At 42.9% G+C, this 18,133-nt stretch overlaps 1 non-coding gene across 1 annotated transcript; it reads left to right on the forward strand.

The window, feature by feature from the left end:
* Nucleotides 1-658: 658 nt before the first annotated feature.
* Trnaf-gaa lies at nucleotides 659-731 on the forward strand. Its single transcript has one exon. It is a non-coding gene; the product is annotated as a tRNA-Phe (tRNA).
* Nucleotides 732-18,133: the final 17,402 nt, after the last annotated feature.

Raw genomic sequence — 18,133 nt, forward strand, 5'->3', positions numbered from 1 at the left:
CCACATGGGAGGCCCCCCACCTGGCGGGCCCCACACCTGGCGGGCCTCACACCTGGCGGATCCACACCTGGCGGATCCCCGTCCCTACACCTGAAGTGCCCTCCCACCTGGCAGACCCGCCCCCACCTGGCGGACCCCCCACCTGGCAGACCCCCCCACCTGGTATATTCCCACACCTGGCAGACCCCTCCCCCCCACCTTAAGTGTCCTCCCACCTGGCGGGCCCCACACCTGGCGGACCACCCCTCCCCCCACCTGAAGTGCCCTCCCACCTGGCAGACCCCACCCACCTCGTGGGCCCCCCACCTGGCGGGCGCCCCACCTGGCAGAACCTCTACCTGGCGGGGGCTCCCCCCACACCTGGCGGACCCCCACACCTGGCAGGCCCCCACCTGGAGGACCCCACGTTCCGAGTCGCGTGAACAACTCCTGGGGTTCAGGACCCGCTCCCCAAGATCCGGTCAGGAACCCCAGCCGTTCCGGCAGCCCAGGCTACTGAAGCCGCTTGGGAAAGCGAGCGGCTGCCCGGCGAGGAGAAAAGGTGAACCGGGTCGCGGGAGGAGAATCGTGGGACCCCGGCGGCCACCGCTCTAGGGCGAGCGGGCTGGTGGGGCGGGAGGGGTCAATAATAGGAAACTTGAAGGCACTGAAGAGCCGCGCCGAAATAGCTCAGTTGGGAGAGCGTTAGACTGAAGATCTAAAGGTCCCTGGTTCGATCCCGGGTTTCGGCAGCTTGCTTTTAACCTTAGCTACTAGAAGCAACTCAAATTTTGTCAGAAACACCCACTCAGTGTGCTGGACGCAGTGACCTGAATAAGACAACGGGCCGTACAGTGAGGCCGGGAAGTGGGAACTCCAGGACTCGTGGAGAGCTGACAACCCGGCCAGCCACTTCCAGGTTCTGACTGGGGGACCGACTGAGAGTGAAGTGCGCAGTGGTGCTTGCGTAGTGCGCGGGGCCGGCGCCTCCGTGGCGCGGCGCGTGCGCAGTGAGGAGGCTAGCTGGCGCCCGGGGGCGGGGGGGGGGGAGGAGGGGGCGCTGTGGTGCGCGTGCGCAGTGCGGGTCGCGCGGCGCCGCCTGGGGTGTCGTCGTCGGGGTGGAATGGTGGCTTGGGGGAGCGGGCTCGGGAGTGGCAGGCCTTGGGAGGGAAAGACTTCGTGACGAATGTCACCCGCGTTTGGGGAGGAGGCCGCCTGGGGCCGCGAGCTTCCGGAACGTCCCGGGGCGGCCGCACCTGTCCGCCCACCTGGTTCACCTGCAGCTCCCGTGCAGCGCGCCTGCGCCCGCCGGCTTGTCCGCGAGGGTGACCGTGAGCCAGCGGTTCGCATCTGTTTTCTTCTGCCCTGCAACAACGGAAATGAAAGCGACTGTTGCTCAGATGATGATGATGATGACGATGATTGTTATTATTTTCTTTTTTTTTTCTTATCTATTGTCAAAGTGATGTACAGAGGGGTTACAGTTTCATACCTTAGGCCTTGGGTACATTTCTTGTACTATTTGTTACCTTGTCCCTCATACCCCCTCCCCCTCCCCCTTTCCCTCTCCCCCCCATGAGTTGTTCAGTTGGTTCACACCAAATGGTTTTGCAAGTATTGCTTTTGGAGTCGTTTGTCTTTTTACCCTGTGTCTCTCGATTTTGATATTCCCTTTCACTTCCCTAGTTCTAATACCAGTATATACAGTATCCAGTGTACTCAGATAAGATACAGTGATAGTGCAGGTACAACCACAGGAAGGGGATACAAGAGGATCATCAATAATAGAAGCTACGGTTTCCCATGGCATGTTGAAAGAGATTACAACAGAGATACAACACTTGTTTCCATAACATGGAGTTCATTTCACTTAGCATCATCTTATGCATTCACAAGGGCATAGCTATTGGGCTCTTTTGTTCCTCTGCTGTGACTAGCCTAAACCTGTGCTAATTATTCCCTATGAGGGAGACCATAGAGTACATGTTTCTTTGGGTCTGGCTCACTTCACTTAATATAATTATTTTTTCCAAGTCCTTCCATTTCCTTACGAATGGGGCAATGTCATTCTTTCTAATAGAGGCATAAAATTCCATTGTGTATATGTACCACATTTTCCTGATCCATTTGTCTACAGAGGGGTATCTGGGTTGGTTCCATATTTTAGCTATGACAAATTGTGCTGCGATGAACATCGTTGTGCTGGTGGCTTTAGTGTGTTCTTGTTTGTGGTCTTTTGGGTAGATGCCCAAAAGTGGGGCTGCTGGGTCATAGGGGAGCTCTCCCATCCTCCTGGATTGGGAGGATTAATATAGTCAAAATGACAATATTGCCAAAGGCTATCTACAAATTCAATGCAATACCCATTAATATCCTAAAACCATTTTTTAATGAAGTAGAGGAAGCAATCCAGAAATTCATATGGAACAATAAAAGACCTAGAATAGCAAAAACAATCCTAAGCAGAAAGAACAGTGCTGGAGGAGTTGCAATACCAAACTTCAAGCTGTATTATAAAGCTATAGTAATAAAAACAGCGTGGTATTGGCACCAGAACAGGCCTGAAGACCAATGGAACAGAATTGAAGACCCAGAAATGAACCCACAGAACTATGCCTACTTAATCTTTGATAAAGAAGCTAAAAAAATAGGATGGAAGAAAGATAGCCTCTTTAACAAATGGTGCTGGCAAAACTGGTTCAACACATGCAACAAACTAAAACTAGATCCTTATATATCACCCTGTTACTATTTTCTTATGTAGAAGGTTCTGGGCCTCAGCCTTCCTAGCCTGTGGGAGGCCTCATTGGTGATAAGAAAGGGCAGTGGTGGCTCTGACTTCGTATTGTTTGGATCTTGGGGACTGAGGAGTTCAAGATGCAAGGATGTAGATTTGAATGAAAGGAAGTGGAAATAATGAAGATATTAGGGTCACTAGAAAGTGGAATAGTAAATTTAGTAAGGAGGTGAGTTGTTCAGAAGATGAAAAATGTCACTTGTAGAGTTTTTTGCACCAGGTCTTCATTCATTGTGATTATGTGTTTGGAGAGCAAGCGACAACTCAAATTTGCACGATCAAATTTGTGTTATCTTTTGTTTATTCTCCAAACTGGGCAGGTATTATTACCAGCTTTCTGCTCTGTACTGAGACATCATTTACTCTTCTTAGCCACTCTCAGAAGTAGGGATCAGTAGCCTCATTTTTACTGGGATGACAGGATTGAACAAGACCCAGCTGCTTCTCCCAAATGCTACTCCTAATGTTACTGTGAATACTTGTGGGGGTATGTATGTGGTTAAGTCCTGTGTTTAAAGTCAGGCATGATGGCCCATGCTTGTAATCCCTGATTATAAGACGCAGAAGCAAAAGAATCACAAGTTGAAGGTCAACCTGGGCTACCTATTGCCGCTGTTTCTCAAAATAACAACAATAAATATTTCTCTGGTTGGCTCTATGGTGGAAGGGAGAGAGACATTAGGGAAGTCATCAATTACTAGTCTAGCCCTGGCCATGTTGGTTCTGTGGTGCAGAAATTCTTGTTTGTTCTCCAGGCTTTTTGGTGGAGATAGTTGTCTGGCTTCTTATCAATCTGACTTAAAGCAGTCTGGCTCTTGGGTGGTTTTGAGGAAAGAGAAACCCAGGCTGGTTTCCTGAGCAGAGTGGCTGTAGGTCAGAGTTCTGTATTTATGTGTGATCTGGCCATCATTCATTTCTATACTCCATCTCCTGATACATATGTGACTTTAAGATGTGATCTGATAGGTTTTATTGTCCTTCTCTGCGGTGCAACATGCTCTCATAGATGTCAAACACTTACTTCTCAAAAGTGAGGGCTGAGAAAGAACACCAGGTGCTCCCCAAGCTCCCCTGAGAACCCTCTCTGACACCAAGCAGCTCCTCCATAGTGCTTTCCAACGGAGAAGTCAGAATGGGAGACTATGGAGCCTGGCCTTATTTTAGGAAATTCATGCTTTCAGTGGAAAGAACGCCAGCCTCATTTATGATGTTGGATTGACACTAGTATCATTTATGACATTTATGAGTTAAAGTTTGTGATTACCTCCTCGTGCTTTGGGCCATTTATCCAGGGTAGTAGGGAGAAAGCATCTTCTCCAATTTCCTTGGGAAGCTTTGTAGAAAGAAACCTGGGACATCAACTGTTTCATCCAAAGAGTTTCTAAGGTAACATACAAACATCTCTAACTTAATGTCTCTTCGATTGTTCTGGGTACCATATTTATTTTAGGACAAAGCTATGATTCAGGTAAGCTATTATTCTTGTTTCACACAATGAAACTATATGAGCATTTAATAATTCATTGTGGCCTTTCATGTAATAGATGTGTACACACACCCATGCCCATTTTAATAGTCTTGGATCACACTTACACTCTTTTAAGTGGATTGTGGTTTAGAGCTGTTTATCTTCAAGCTATATTTGTCACATCTCAGGTTTGTTTAATGTTGAAACTTTGGCCAGATATAATTCCTGCTTGGATTTGCTTCAGCTTCCAATAATATATGGACCCTACACAATCATCCTGAATGTGTGATATCACGATACCTTGTTTACACACCTAACTGATAATCTTGGGGAAGTGTGTGTAGCCTCTGGCTTTTGAAATCAGGCACTTGGAGAGAAATGGCAGATGGCCTGGGGAATGACAGAGGATCAACTGAGAAGCACTAAATTCTATCTCTACTTATTTGAGTTCCATCAATTCTAATTCTCACATGAGTAGTCTTTTGGGGCTTGAGCTCAGGGGTTGGGTACTGTCCCTGAGCTCCTTTTGCTCAAGGTTAGAACTCTACCACTTTGAGCCACAGCACCACTTCTGGGTTTTATTTGTGTGTGTGTATGTGTGTGTGTTTTGTGTGTGTGTGTGTGTGTGTGTGTGTGTGTGTGTGTGTGGTTAATTAGAGATAAGAGTTTCACAGACTTTCTTACCTGAAGTGGCTTTGAACCACCATCCTCAGATCTTACACTCTTGTATAGCTGGGATTACAGGTGTGAGCCATCAGCACCTAGCTGCTGCTACTACTGTGGCTCCTCCTCCTCCTCCTCCTCCTCCTCCTCCTCCTCCTCCTCCTCCTCCTCCTCCTCCTCCTCCTCCTCCTCCTCCTCCTCCTCCTCCTCCTCCTCCTCCTCCTCCTCCCCCCTCCTCTTCCTCATTCTTCTTTTGTCAGTATTGGGGTTGGAACTTAGGGGCTTTGCACTCTTGCTCATGGCTGACACACTCTACCACCTGAGCCATGACCCCACTTCCAGATTTTTGCTGGTTATTTGGAGATAAGAGTCTCATGAATTTCTTCTCTTGGGCTGACTCCTGAGATTCTCAGATCTCAACCTTCTGAATAGCAGAGATTATTGGTGTAAGCCACGGGTACCTAGCTCTCATGAATAGTATTTAAGTAGGCCTCAGCTAGTTTGCTATTCACTAGCTTCATCTATTGTATAAGCCATTTTCCTTTCCCCGACCTACTCAAATCCAAAGAGTCAAGAGAAATTATGCGTGCTCGCTGTGTGCATTCTGATAATTACATATTTTCATACAAATCCCATTTATACTTGCCCCAAACCCTCCAAGGATGGAAGCATAGTTGAATATAAATAAATAAAAAGTACATATTATGTACAAGTACTGCAGTGAAACCCAGCATAACATTGAGAGGTGTAAAATGGAGTACAAGTTGTAAAAATAAAATAATAGTTCTTTTATACTCTGTGTTCCTGAGCTCCATGTAGGAATTTTGTTCAGGTTTGACTAATTCAATGTTAAAAGCATTAATGAAACATATAAATGTGGTTAAGAACAAGGAGACTCATTTTATTTTATTTATTTATTTTTTGCCAGTCCTGGGCCTTGGACTCAGGGCCTGAACACTGTCCCTGGCTTCTTCCCGCTCAAGGTTAGCACTCTGCCACCTGAGCCACAGTGCCCCTTCTGGCCATTTTCCATATATGTGGTGCTGGGGAATCAAACTGAGAGCTTCATGTGTAGGAGGCAAGCACTCTTGCCACTAGGCCATATTCCCAGCCCCAAGGAGACTCATCTTAAACAGCAGCATTCCATGGATGAACTTGACTGATCTGCAGAAAAAAAAATGTGAAGGGTAAATACTGTCTTTAAATTTCTACTTTTTAGGTGTATACCATATCCAAGGAAATGCTGCCGGAAGAAATGAGCTTAGATGAAAGCAGGAGAGATTTTGTTGTAGGGTAGGAACTGTTTGAAAAGGTTTATGGAATATTTGGCCAAGAAAATGCTATTCCATGGATGCATATGTTGAATGGACTGCTCATCAACTTTGGACACTTTTGAGAGATCTGAATTGTGACTTGTCATGGCCATTGTGTGCTTCTAGTTCAGGAAGGAGAGGACTTGGCTAGTGTGGTGTGTGGACAGTGGGGGTAGAGATGGTGGAATCATGCTGGCTCCTTGTGATGGATCTCAGGATCTCATTGTCTCTTAACCCTAAGTCTCCCTATGTGGTCCCTAGGATCATTTCATTTCATGATCATGGTCAATGGAAAACCATAAGACCTAGAGACCTTGCAACTCTTAGTTTATGTAAGCACACTGTGATGTTTGTGTGATGATGAAATCATCCAGTGTTTCCCAGAATGTGTCCCTGTCATTAAGCAATGCACATCAGAATGTCTGTAAACAAAAGCAGTGTTGTGAGTCCCCCTACGAGATAGTATCACCACAATCATGTACCCGGGGCAGATTGCAACCAGACCAGACAAAATGCACACGGCATCCTGAGCAAGCCTGCTGGCTCACCCTACCGGACTAGAGTCTCCACAATATGAGAAACGACAAGGCTTCCTGAAAGTTGCTCATTTGGTATCATAAACTTCTGTCTATATTCAGTGTTGATATCTGAGGACAGGTAGATAAGACACCGGGACAAAGTTGCTGCTTTTCCACCATGACAGACGGAGAGTGGTGGCATTGCTTATCCATGTGTGTGTGGCTGTGCTTGTTTTTTTCATCATTTTCGTTTATTTCAGAGATTCCTGTTTTTGTTTTGTGTTAAAATCAGTCTTTTGAAAGCTAGGATAAAACATGCAAGGGAACTTCCTTTCAAGTCATCATAGAGATAAAAACGGAGACGTGCTGGGCGCTGGTGGCCTACTCCTGCAATCGGAAGATCATTGTTGGAAACTAGCCTGGGAAAGAAAGCCCTTGATATTCTTATTTCCAGTTAACCACCAAAAAGCTGGAAGTGGAACTGTGGCTCAAAGGGTACAATGCCAACCTTGAGCACAAGAAACAGCCTCAGGCCCAGATATTAAGCCCCAGGACCAGCATAAACCAAACCAAACCAAACCCCAAACTTACGCTGTACAGAGAACAAATGTTGAGGCAAAAGCTTTAATGGAGGCTTTTCTTCAACAACAGAGAAAGAGATGTGGAAGAGGCTGTCCCTTTTGTTTCTTCTTTTCCTTCTAGACCATGAGATGAGTAGTTTGTTTTGTCACAAGGGCCTCACCATTACTACCCAATGGCCTAGACTACAAAATGGTTTCACCTGATCGTGCACTAGATCCTCTAAAACTACAACCTGGAACAACCCTTTTGGCTCTGTAAGTTATTTATCTTGTGTTTTTATTATCATGATAGTGATATGAAGCTGACTAATATATTATCCCACATATATTTACTCATCTAGATATTATTTTATTGGTCTCTTTTTCTGAGCTACTGCTATTACCTCCTAAAAAAATCAAGATCCATGTGCATACCAGAAAATTTGTATTAGATGCTCAATGCATATTTGTCAGGTGAATAATAACATAGTAGAACCACCATGTCCTAGACCTTGGCCATACTTGTTTTCATGTGTTCCTAAATGAGAGAATGATCTCTTCTCAGAATCTTGACTGGAAGTGCCAGTCCTTTCCCATGTTTTATAGCAGAAATACATTCAGTATCAAGAATTGCTATAGACATCTAATAATCAGACAATAAGCATCTCCTTCAGAAGGACTAAATTTGTTTTGTGTCTAAGATTATGGGTATCTTTAGTATTTTGTTGTTTATTTGGATTAAATTTCTCATGTTTGTTAAAATAAAACACAAGAAGAGAAAAAGAAAGACTATACTTTCTTCATTATTGCCAGAAGTAGAACAGGAAGCAAGAACTCTGTTGTTATGGCAAAAAAAAAAATCATGGGGCAACTCTAACAGACATCAATTGAGGCATTGAAGGGCTATGATCTGCCAGGGAACTAGCTAGGTTAGTTCAGGTCATGAACCTATGAACCAGGATCAGAACCACACTTTACTTGGTTGACATTCAATAAATATCCTGACAATGGAAGAATTTTCTCCATCTTAAGATTGCTATATTTTTAATGTAAGGTTCAAAGAACTTTTTAGATGCACAACATTTAGGAAACTTTCAGATGTAACTGAGAGATTAAGAACTAAAGAAAAGTTTTGGATTCAGAGACATATAATGGAACCAAGCAGTCCAATACAAACAGAAACATGTCTATGTGAAAACATTTTGCTCAGTCTTCCAGTTATCAATTCAATCATTCTCATGAGGTTAGAAGGTTACACAGGTGTGGCTCTTCAGCAGGTGTGTTTGGAGGTCTCCTTTGATGAACTGCTGCTGGATGGCACAGGTCCTGGCAGCTCCCAGAAAAATAGTCTGTTTACTGTCCATGTTAAACTGTCAGGTCCAGGCTTTCTGGTACATTGTTCTCATGAGAGTTGGACCTGGATCCTAAACTATCTCCTGGTTGCCACCATATTTCTGAGCATATCCTTTTATTCTTTATCCACTGGGCCTTGACTTTTGTCTCTTTTGCACTTCTGAGCTGGTTCTTGAGACCATTTTGGAATCACAGCCAAACTTGTCTATGGAGTTAAAGTACCAGTTATGCCAGCTCACACTTCTTTAGGATTCCTGATGTGGGACTGAGTTGACTTTAGCAAGTGGATTAGTAGTTGCTTAGGGCTGGCAGGACCAGAGGGGCTGGGAAATGACAGGTAACAGTATTTAGGTTCCTCTGTTGACACTAATAGTAGCTACCTTAGTCTACTGTGCTACTATAATGAAATGGCATCCCACGTCAGCTCTCCACCAGAGTTGATCTGGTTTGTTGGCATTTTCTGCTCTTCCTTTGCTTTACTACTGCCATGGCTCAGTTTTCTTTTTCTTTCTTTTTTCTCAAATTTTTATTATCAAACTGACGTACAGAGAGGTTACAGTATCATACGTTGGGCATTGGATACATTTCTTGTACTGTTTGTTGCCTTGTCCCTCATGCCCCCCTCCCTCCCCCCCCTTTCCCTCCCCCCTCCCAGTTGTTCAGTTCACTTACACCAAACAGTTTTGCAAGTATTGCTTTTGTAGTTATTTCTCTTTTTTTACCCTGTGTCTCTCGAATTTGGTATTCCCTTTGAATTTCCTACTTCCAATGCCAGTAAACACGGTTTCCAATATACTCAGATAAGATTACAGAGATAGTGTAGGTACAAACATAGGAAGGTGATACAAAACATCATCAATAATAGAAACTACACATACACATAAGACGTTGAAACTAGTTATAACTGTGATATATCACTTGTTTCCATATCATGGAGTTCATTTCATTTAGCATCATCTTATGTGTTTCTAAGGGTATAGCTATTGGGCCTTGTGATGCTCTGCTATGGCTTGCCTAAACCTGTACTAATTATTCCCAATAAGGGAGGCCATAGAGTCCATGTTTCTTTGGGTCTGGCTCACTTCACTTAGTATAACTATTTCCAAGTCCTTCCATTTCCTTACAAATGGAACAATGTCATTCTTTCTGATAGAGGCATAAAATTCCATTGTGTAAATGTACCACATTTTCCTGATCCATTCATCTATGGAGGGGCATCTGGGTTGGTTCCAGCTTCTCGCTATGACAAATTGTGCTGCGATGAACATTGTTGTGCTGGTGGCATTACTGTGATTTTGTTTGTGGGCTTTTGGATAGATACCCAACAGTGGGGCTGCTGGGTCATAGGGGAGTTCTATATTGAGCCTTCTGAGGAATCTCCATACTGCTTGCCAGAGTGGCTGAACCAGTTTACATTCCCACCAACAATGAAGTAGGGTTCCCTTTTGGCCACATCCCCTCCAACAATTGTTATTATTAGTTTTCTTGATATATGACATTCTTGCTGGGGTGAGATGGAATCTCAATGTTGTTTTGATTTGCATTTCCTTTATGGCCAGTGATGTAGAGCATTTTTTCATATGTCTATTGGCCATTCTCATTTCCTCATCAGAGAAGTTTCTTTGTAAGTCTTTAGCCCACTTGATGAGGGGGCTATTGGTTCTTTGCAGTTTTGTTTTGGAAGAAGGTAATTTTTTTAGTTCTGCATATATTTTAGAGATGAGGCCTTTGTCTGTTGAATGTCCGGTAAAGATTTTCTCCCAGTCTGTGGGCTTTCTGTTTATCTTGAGAGCTATGTCCTTTGCCGTGCAGAAGCTCTGGAGTTTGATGCAATCCCATTTGTCCAACCTTTCTTTGATTTGTAGCCTTTCTGGGTCTTTGTTAAGGAAGTTCCGTCTTGCGCCAAGGAGCCCAAGTGTTTCTCCTACTCCTTCCTTTAGTGTTTTCAGGGTGTCTGTTTTGATTTCGAGGTCTTTAATCCATTTGGAATTGATTTTGGTGCAGGGTGATATATAAGGATCTAGTTTTAGTTTGTTGCATGTGTTGAACCAGCTTTACCAGCACCATTTGTTAAGAGGCTATCTTTCTTCCAAACTATTGTTTTAGCTCCTTTATCAAAGATTAAGTAGGCATAGTTCTGTGGGTTCATTTTCTTTTTCTTTCTTTTTTTTTTTTTTGGCCAGTCCTGGGCCTTGGACTCAGGGCCTGAGCACTGTCCCTGGCTTCTTCCCGCTCAAGGCTAGCACTCTGCCATTTGAGCCACAGCGCCGCTTCTGGCCGTTTTCTGTATATGTGGTGCTGGGGAACCGAACCTAGGGCCTCGTGTATCCGAGGCAGGCACTCTTGCCACTAGGCTATATCCCCAGCCCCCATGGCTCAGTTTTCTGACAGTGTTAAGTGTATTGGAGGAGCTGCAGGTCTTTGTGACAAGAGTTCACCTGCAGTCGCTGGTTTTCTAATAAAGACTCCCAATTCCACCTCTCAAAAGGTGGCTTCTCTGGTTCTAGTGACTGAGCTCCAGTGTAAAACTGTCTTGTGACTTCATTAGAAGTCTGTGTTGAGTGCTTTTACTTTTGAAATACTGGACTCCATTCTGTCTTATAAGTATCCAACTAAGTTTAAATGGATAGGGCTAATTCTGTTTAACTATTTATTATGCAATTAGCCACTAAGGGGAAAAGTGCAGAATCTATCTTTTCTGGAAAATGATTGTACATTTGGTGACAGCACTCAACCATCTGGTTTTGCTCTGGAGAGATCATGCCAAGAAAGTTGTGGATTTCTCAGCTTTCCTTTTTCTATCCAATGTATCCGATAGCCAGAACTTCTCACATTATTGAAGGCTTGTTTGGATACCTGTTTTCAGGGGGGGAAAAATGGTAGGTTTGGTTAATTCAATTCTGTGGAATCATTTATCATTTTTTTGTTAACGATTTGGGTCTTGGGAGCTGTGATATAGCATGTCAGAAGTACAAAAGGCACAACTAATGCAGAGTGTGACATAGCAACGATCGCTTTCCTCTTTGATTCCGGATTGGATGCCGTTTTCTGCTCCATGGCGGGCCTGGCCACCAGAATAGATTAATTTTGTCATTACCCTTTCTCAATTTCTGCCTTTAACCAGAAAAAAGAGGTTAATTGTGTGCCATTTCTCAGGAGAACGAGGTATCAGCATTTGAATTCCTGATATTTTATGAATTGTGGGCAGCTAATTAAAACTTAAAGATTAGAGGAGCTATTTTGGCTAAGAGGCCGTTTGCAGGATTGTGAAATGAAGAGAACAAAGGGTTGTCTCCTTTATTTCATTCCTTCAGTTAAATGAAACTTCATGCTGAAATAGAGCCTGGAATTGTTTTGCATAGCAAGCATTCATTGTATTGATTCTAATTTTAATTTTGTGGCAAATGACACAATATCTGAAAGCTAGAGAGGGGTTAAACATGAAGATTATTGAGGGAGTTAAATAGCAAGATTTGTATTCAAAGGCTCTCTTTGACCCTTCTGGATGCCTGAGAGACATCTTAAAGTCAGATAGGGACTACTTAAAGTATTCTATTAGATGTCCTTAATTACCATCTCAGAACTCATTACATATTTATATCTTCTCTTCAGTCTTCCTCACAGCTGCGAGTTACTCCACAGTACAGTAATGGACTCAAACAGTGGGCCTTTCCCTGGTTCTTAAACTATCTGGTAAATAGACAGGCTATTGAATTTCTTGAGGCATCACTTTAATCACACACACAAAAAAAGCTTCTTTGGGATTTGAACCAAGGCAACCACTAGAACATTCTAGAAAAAGACATCTTTAGTTAGTACAGTTCTCATAGGAAAGATGAGCACTTTAGTACCTCCTACTTAGCTCCTGGCAGTTCAATACTAACAGAGGCTTACAGTACTATGAGGTTTTAACAACGTTTTTCATCTTCAGCTGTTTAGGTACTTGTCTGAATATCCATACCAAAAAAAAATCCCCACATTTCTTTCCTCTGAGATGGGGTTAGGTAAGATGCAATTTGACTCAAGTGCTAATTTCTTAGGTATAAAAGGTTTTGCTCATCTTCACTGTCCATCCAATATTGAATGAAAGATTAAATGAAAATTGTTACCAGGAATTAGGTGGAAAAGACTTGAGACCCTACAGAAATGACAAGCTACTGGGATGAGGGAAATTACACAAATAACTGCACAGATAATAATTCTCTCCTTGGGTATACCTAGAGAAGGCACTTGATGAGCATATAATTTGCAGATCTGATTTAGGCAGGGGATTCATGAAAGATAAATAACCAGGCTGAAGAAAGAGTTGTAGTGGAACATGGGAGCAAGAAACTTTCCCCCAAATAGAAGAATGTGAAAGTGGAAGAAAAATGAGGGAGGGGGTAACAAGTTTAACAAGAAATGTACTCACTACCTTATGTATGTAACTGTAACTCCTCTGTATATCACCTTGGCAATAAAATTACATTTAATAATAATAAAAAAAACTTGAGCCATGGCTCTGAAGGTGGAAAGAATTTGATTCATTCTATGAATCAGAGTATGGCCCCAGGATGAAAATTTAAAGAGATTGAAGGGAGGCATGAAAGTTAGGCTGCAGAGTGGGAAGGAGAGGCTCTGGGTCAGGATTTGCCGTTTTATCCTACCAGGAACTGAAATCTTTTTGTATATCAAATTTTAAGCAGAAACCTAAAGCATTAAACCTATGAGAAATTAACCAACCAAAGAGAATTAGAGTGGATATAAGTGCTGAAAGTGGCAGTTCAAGTGGTAGAGTGCCTGTCTTATAAACATGAGGCTCTGAGGTCAAACTACACACACACACACACACACACACACACACACACACACACACACACACACACACACAGTAGATACAGAAAGCAGATCTGTACAGAGATTACTGTTTCAGTTTAAGTGGCCAACAATCAGAGTTGCACATGGTATTGTTATTCTTGATAGAGTTTTTTTTTTTTTAACACGTTTGAACTGAACCTGTACTGAAAGATGGGGCTAGAAAGTGAGATCATGAAATTTCTTTGGACACATTGGGTTTCTGAGGTTTCTTTGGACACATAGTTTCTGTCACTTGCAAGTTGAATGGGCAGTTGGTTATATAATATGGTCTGTAGCAAGGCTGAGGGCTGTGTGTTGTGGTTCGCAACTAACCATTTCGGGTAGTACCAGTCTACTTACTTCCATGATTTTTCTGAAACTTGCTGGCTAGTGGTTAGAGTCATTGAAGGTGATAAGTTGGCTGGTTATATAAAGAGTGAGGACAAAGGAATAAGTATTTATAATATGGTAGTGGTCAATGAGCCTTGTATCTGGTCATGCCACAGGACTGAATATCAGTTTCATTGGAAGTACATATTTATTTCATGGAGCTTCTGGGTCAAATTACTACATGCTTGATTACTCAAAAAAATACTTTCTTCTCTCACAGTTATGGAGGTCAAACTTCTGATATCATTTGCACCTGCAAGTGATATCACCTGTTGAAATTCCTCTGTTGCCTCTGCCAACTTGTGGTGGCTGCCATCACTCCTAGGCTAGGATGTTGTTATTCAATCCCTTTCTTCTCTTTACGATGACTTTACTCCTTCTGTCTACGGTGAATCTCTGTTTGCATATCTCACATAAAGACACATGTGATTTTATTTAAGTTCCATCTAAATAATTGAGGCTATTTTCCTCACGTCTTAAGATCCCCAGTTTACTTGGATTATGATCATTTACACAGGACTCTATAAACATTCACATAGTGAGACCAAAGGATGATATTCTTAGGAGAGGATCCCAGGGGTTCAATAACGATGTGTATTTGATCACATAACATGATTCTTATTGGAAAGAACTCCAAGAAGTGAAAACATGAAGCATTTAAAATTTTTACTTTCTATGGTTCTTTTTTTTTTTTTGGTCCTTTTGTTGCTGCTGTTTTTGATTTACAGACCTTTTGTCTTATATGTAAGTTTATCTGATTTGGGGAGAGGGAGGGAAAGCACAGAAATGGTGGTGGGGCAAAGGGTGAACTAATTCAGCAGTGATACTCACTAGACACCATGTTGGAAATGAACTATCCAACTTGGGGGGAGAGGGAGGTGGGGAGGGAAAAACTGGGAAAACATGAGGGAGGGGGTGACATGATTCAAAAAGAAATGTACTCAATACCTGAGTTACGTATCTGTAACACCTCTTTATATCACCTTTTTCAATAAAAGTAAAAGAATTTACAATGATGAACAAAAAGAAAAGGCAAGAAAGATATTCGAAAAAGAGATTCCCCAAATGTAATCTGTAAGGCATTTGCCTTATAAAGCCAGAACTACAGGCTGTATAACTTAGGACCTGATATCACTGGGGATTGTTATTTAGGCTACTGTAGCATATTTGAGCAAGGAAGCTGGAGGGATGGGAGGGTGTGGTCACAGAGTTGGATATTTATGCATTATACATTTTGAAAGTGTCAGCTTTGGAAGTGACAGCATTTCTGGTGGGAAAGAATGGGACTGTGAGGATGGCATCCAAGGTAGAGGAAAAGAGGAATGCACCAGAGGTGAGTTCAAGGACATGAGGCCTAGATAACGGGGTGGAAACGCAGAGGACAAAGGAAGAAGTTGCAGAAGTCAAAGTCCTCCAGGAATGAGAGGAACTGATTAGATGTTAGAAGAGGACAGGAAAAAAAAGGGGGGGGGGTGAAGGAGTGTTGTCATTGGATAGAACTAAACAATCAAAAGGGTGAGAGAGAATTTGTCTAGTAGCTATTTCCAGCCACTATCATTTCCCTTACGGCCCTTTTGCACTCATTGCTGCCCCCCCCCCCATTTAGAAAGTGATCACATTTGGAATGGAAGTTTCAGAAGCTGTATAATGAGTATGCCTTGAGGTGCATTGTTTAAAATGTATCTGCATACACACTTGTGATTTTAGAATATACTTCTGAAATTGGTTTACTTTGCCTTTTCTCGTATCATTTTGGAAATTACCTAGTGGGTAAACATGATTTGTCTCTTGAAGACTGATTCTTTTTCAAAAGTCTTTCTCCAATTGCATATTCAACAAACTGTGGAATCTTCAGCACAAAGAGAAATTGCTTAGTTCACTTTGCCTGAACCATGTGATTATCACCAGATCCATTTTCTCCTCCAAGTGGCAGACACGTCCTGGGTTTAAGTTTAACAATAGAAAAAAAGCCTGTTTGTCCCTCACATTCTGCTAAACATTCTCTCTGTCTACCCATACCTAGCCATCTTCTTTTTCTACTCTGAGTTATTCTAGGCTTATAATTCCTGTCAGGTACATTTAATAAGCAGATGTTTTGTACAGCTGTAGTCAGTGCTAGAAAACAGGAGCCCAGGGGTGGCTGGGACTGACTGACTCCGCATCTTGCATCTTTTCTGTGAGATATAGGAGTTCTAAAGTTAGAGTAGAGAGGGAGCATCAAGATGCTTGGGTTGCTGCTCTCATTTCCTCCGTCTTTTGGCCTTCTGTGCATGCTGTCTGGTGGTTTCTATGTTTCTCTCTATCTTCTCCTCACAACCCTCAATTCTGTCCTAGGTCAGAGTTCTTTCTTGTATGCCGGAAGCACACATCAAACGTCTCAGCTGGAGCTCACACAGTGTGTCCCAATTCACCTCTCAGTTCTCCAGTTGGCCTCCCGGGTGAGCATTTGCTGTGTGAAGGCTACGCAGCAGCAGCAGTGTCTTTGAGATGGCCTGCTTGGTTCTGTAGGCTGTGGCCCAAACTTTCTGGAAGGTCACAACTATCAAATAGCTTCTCTTCCTGCCAGTAACTATAGAACTTCTGAGAACTACACGTAGCCCTTCTTGAGATTTTTGCAAGCCTCTACTTCATTGTATGAAAGGCCATGCATGGAATCCATTGAGCTGTTCCTGTTTCCTAGTTAAACACTGCCAGATTCCCTATTTAGGAAGGAGTAGCATCAGCTACCATGTAGCAACACCAACCTCATGTTAACTATGAGGCCATCCTTTATTTCCCTTGTTCCTCACTGTCCACATCCAATTTGCTCCCAAATTATAGCCATATTGAGGCTCCACATTTTTTCATATCTCAGCTTTTCTGTACCACTGTCCCAATTCATAAGTATTCCCTGCCCTGCTCAGTCAATTTCTATTTATCCCTTGCCTGGCTTTCCTGATGCTTTTCTGACCTATGAGTCTCTTTTGGTTCTGTAGCAATGGACGCGCTTAGACCTTCCAGACATTCAGTTCAGGCAAATTACCCCAATTGGCAGTTTCCAGGGAATCAATCTCCAACTTTGCTACTTTTGGTGGTCTTGGCAGTTGCCAGTAGCCTCTGAGGCCCAGGAGAAGTGGGTCAGTGACTTTAACTTGAATTCAAATGTAGCAAGGCCCATACACCCATTCTGTTTTGGAGATTTGGCATGAGCACCAGAAGTCTGAAAGAAAACTCCTATTTTGCCCCTCTGCTTCCTCTGTCAGGCAACCCTCAAGCTTTTTACCTCAACTCTGCATTTACCTCTTTGCTGTATTTCATCAGAGTGGAACTGGTGGCAATGCATGGCGCACAGGCAGAATGGGCTGAAAACTTCTCATCTGGGGTCTCATTCGCTCTGGTTTGAACTCAGTCCCAGGCTTTGGCTGCCCGGCATTCCATCCTTGACTTTTAAAATATGGATCAATAGAAGAGATGGTGCAACTCAAAGGCATCTTGATTTATCCTCGAGCCTGGACCCTTTTTGGAGCCAACTTTGTCCCAAATGGTGGGTGTAGACTTCAGCTGAACCCTGTTAGATTTGTCTCCCTGTCCTAAGCTACTCTCAACCATCTTAGAGTTATAGCAAGTCCCTAACAAGTAGCTGTCTATCATTTCCTGTGTATTTTTCTGATAAAAAAAATAGATGATTGCACATTGTTATATGAATTGCTGGCTGGGCTCAATCGTACTTTAAGCTCAGGATTATTCCACAGATGCCAATAAAATTGGAACAGACCATAGTTACCTGTCCACGTGATAAATCCAGGTGCTCCAGGAAGCGCTCTGAGTGGAGAGAGTAATTTATATGTCCAGATGGAACAGTTCACAAATCCACTTACCAGGGAATGGGAAGTAGGAAGTAGACTGTTAGTGCCCCCAAGGAGGTAAGGAAGGAGACATCATCAATTTCATTTCTGAGGCTGTTATAGTCTTGGGAACAACTTACACTTGTCTAAAAGGCACATTCTTTTGCAAGTAAGAACTCAGACATGAATAATGTGATATTACAGAACAGTCCTCCATCGTTTTTAAAAGACATTGGCAACAGCTGGCATGTTGTCTGACCATGTCGTGGCCTCTTCCCAACTTCTGTTCATTCTTTCCCTTAGAGAGTCCCTTTTATCCTGTGCCCATTCAATCTCCCCCATTTCCTTTTCAAATCTTATAAGCTCCATGAAAGTGGGTGTGGTTAAGTGTAACCACACTAATCTCTTGCTATTCTGGAGTTCTACTGGGTT

Source organism: Perognathus longimembris, chromosome 3 (assembly GCF_023159225.1).
Source record: "Perognathus longimembris pacificus isolate PPM17 chromosome 3, ASM2315922v1, whole genome shotgun sequence".
NCBI classification, from domain to species: domain Eukaryota; kingdom Metazoa; phylum Chordata; class Mammalia; order Rodentia; family Heteromyidae; genus Perognathus; species Perognathus longimembris.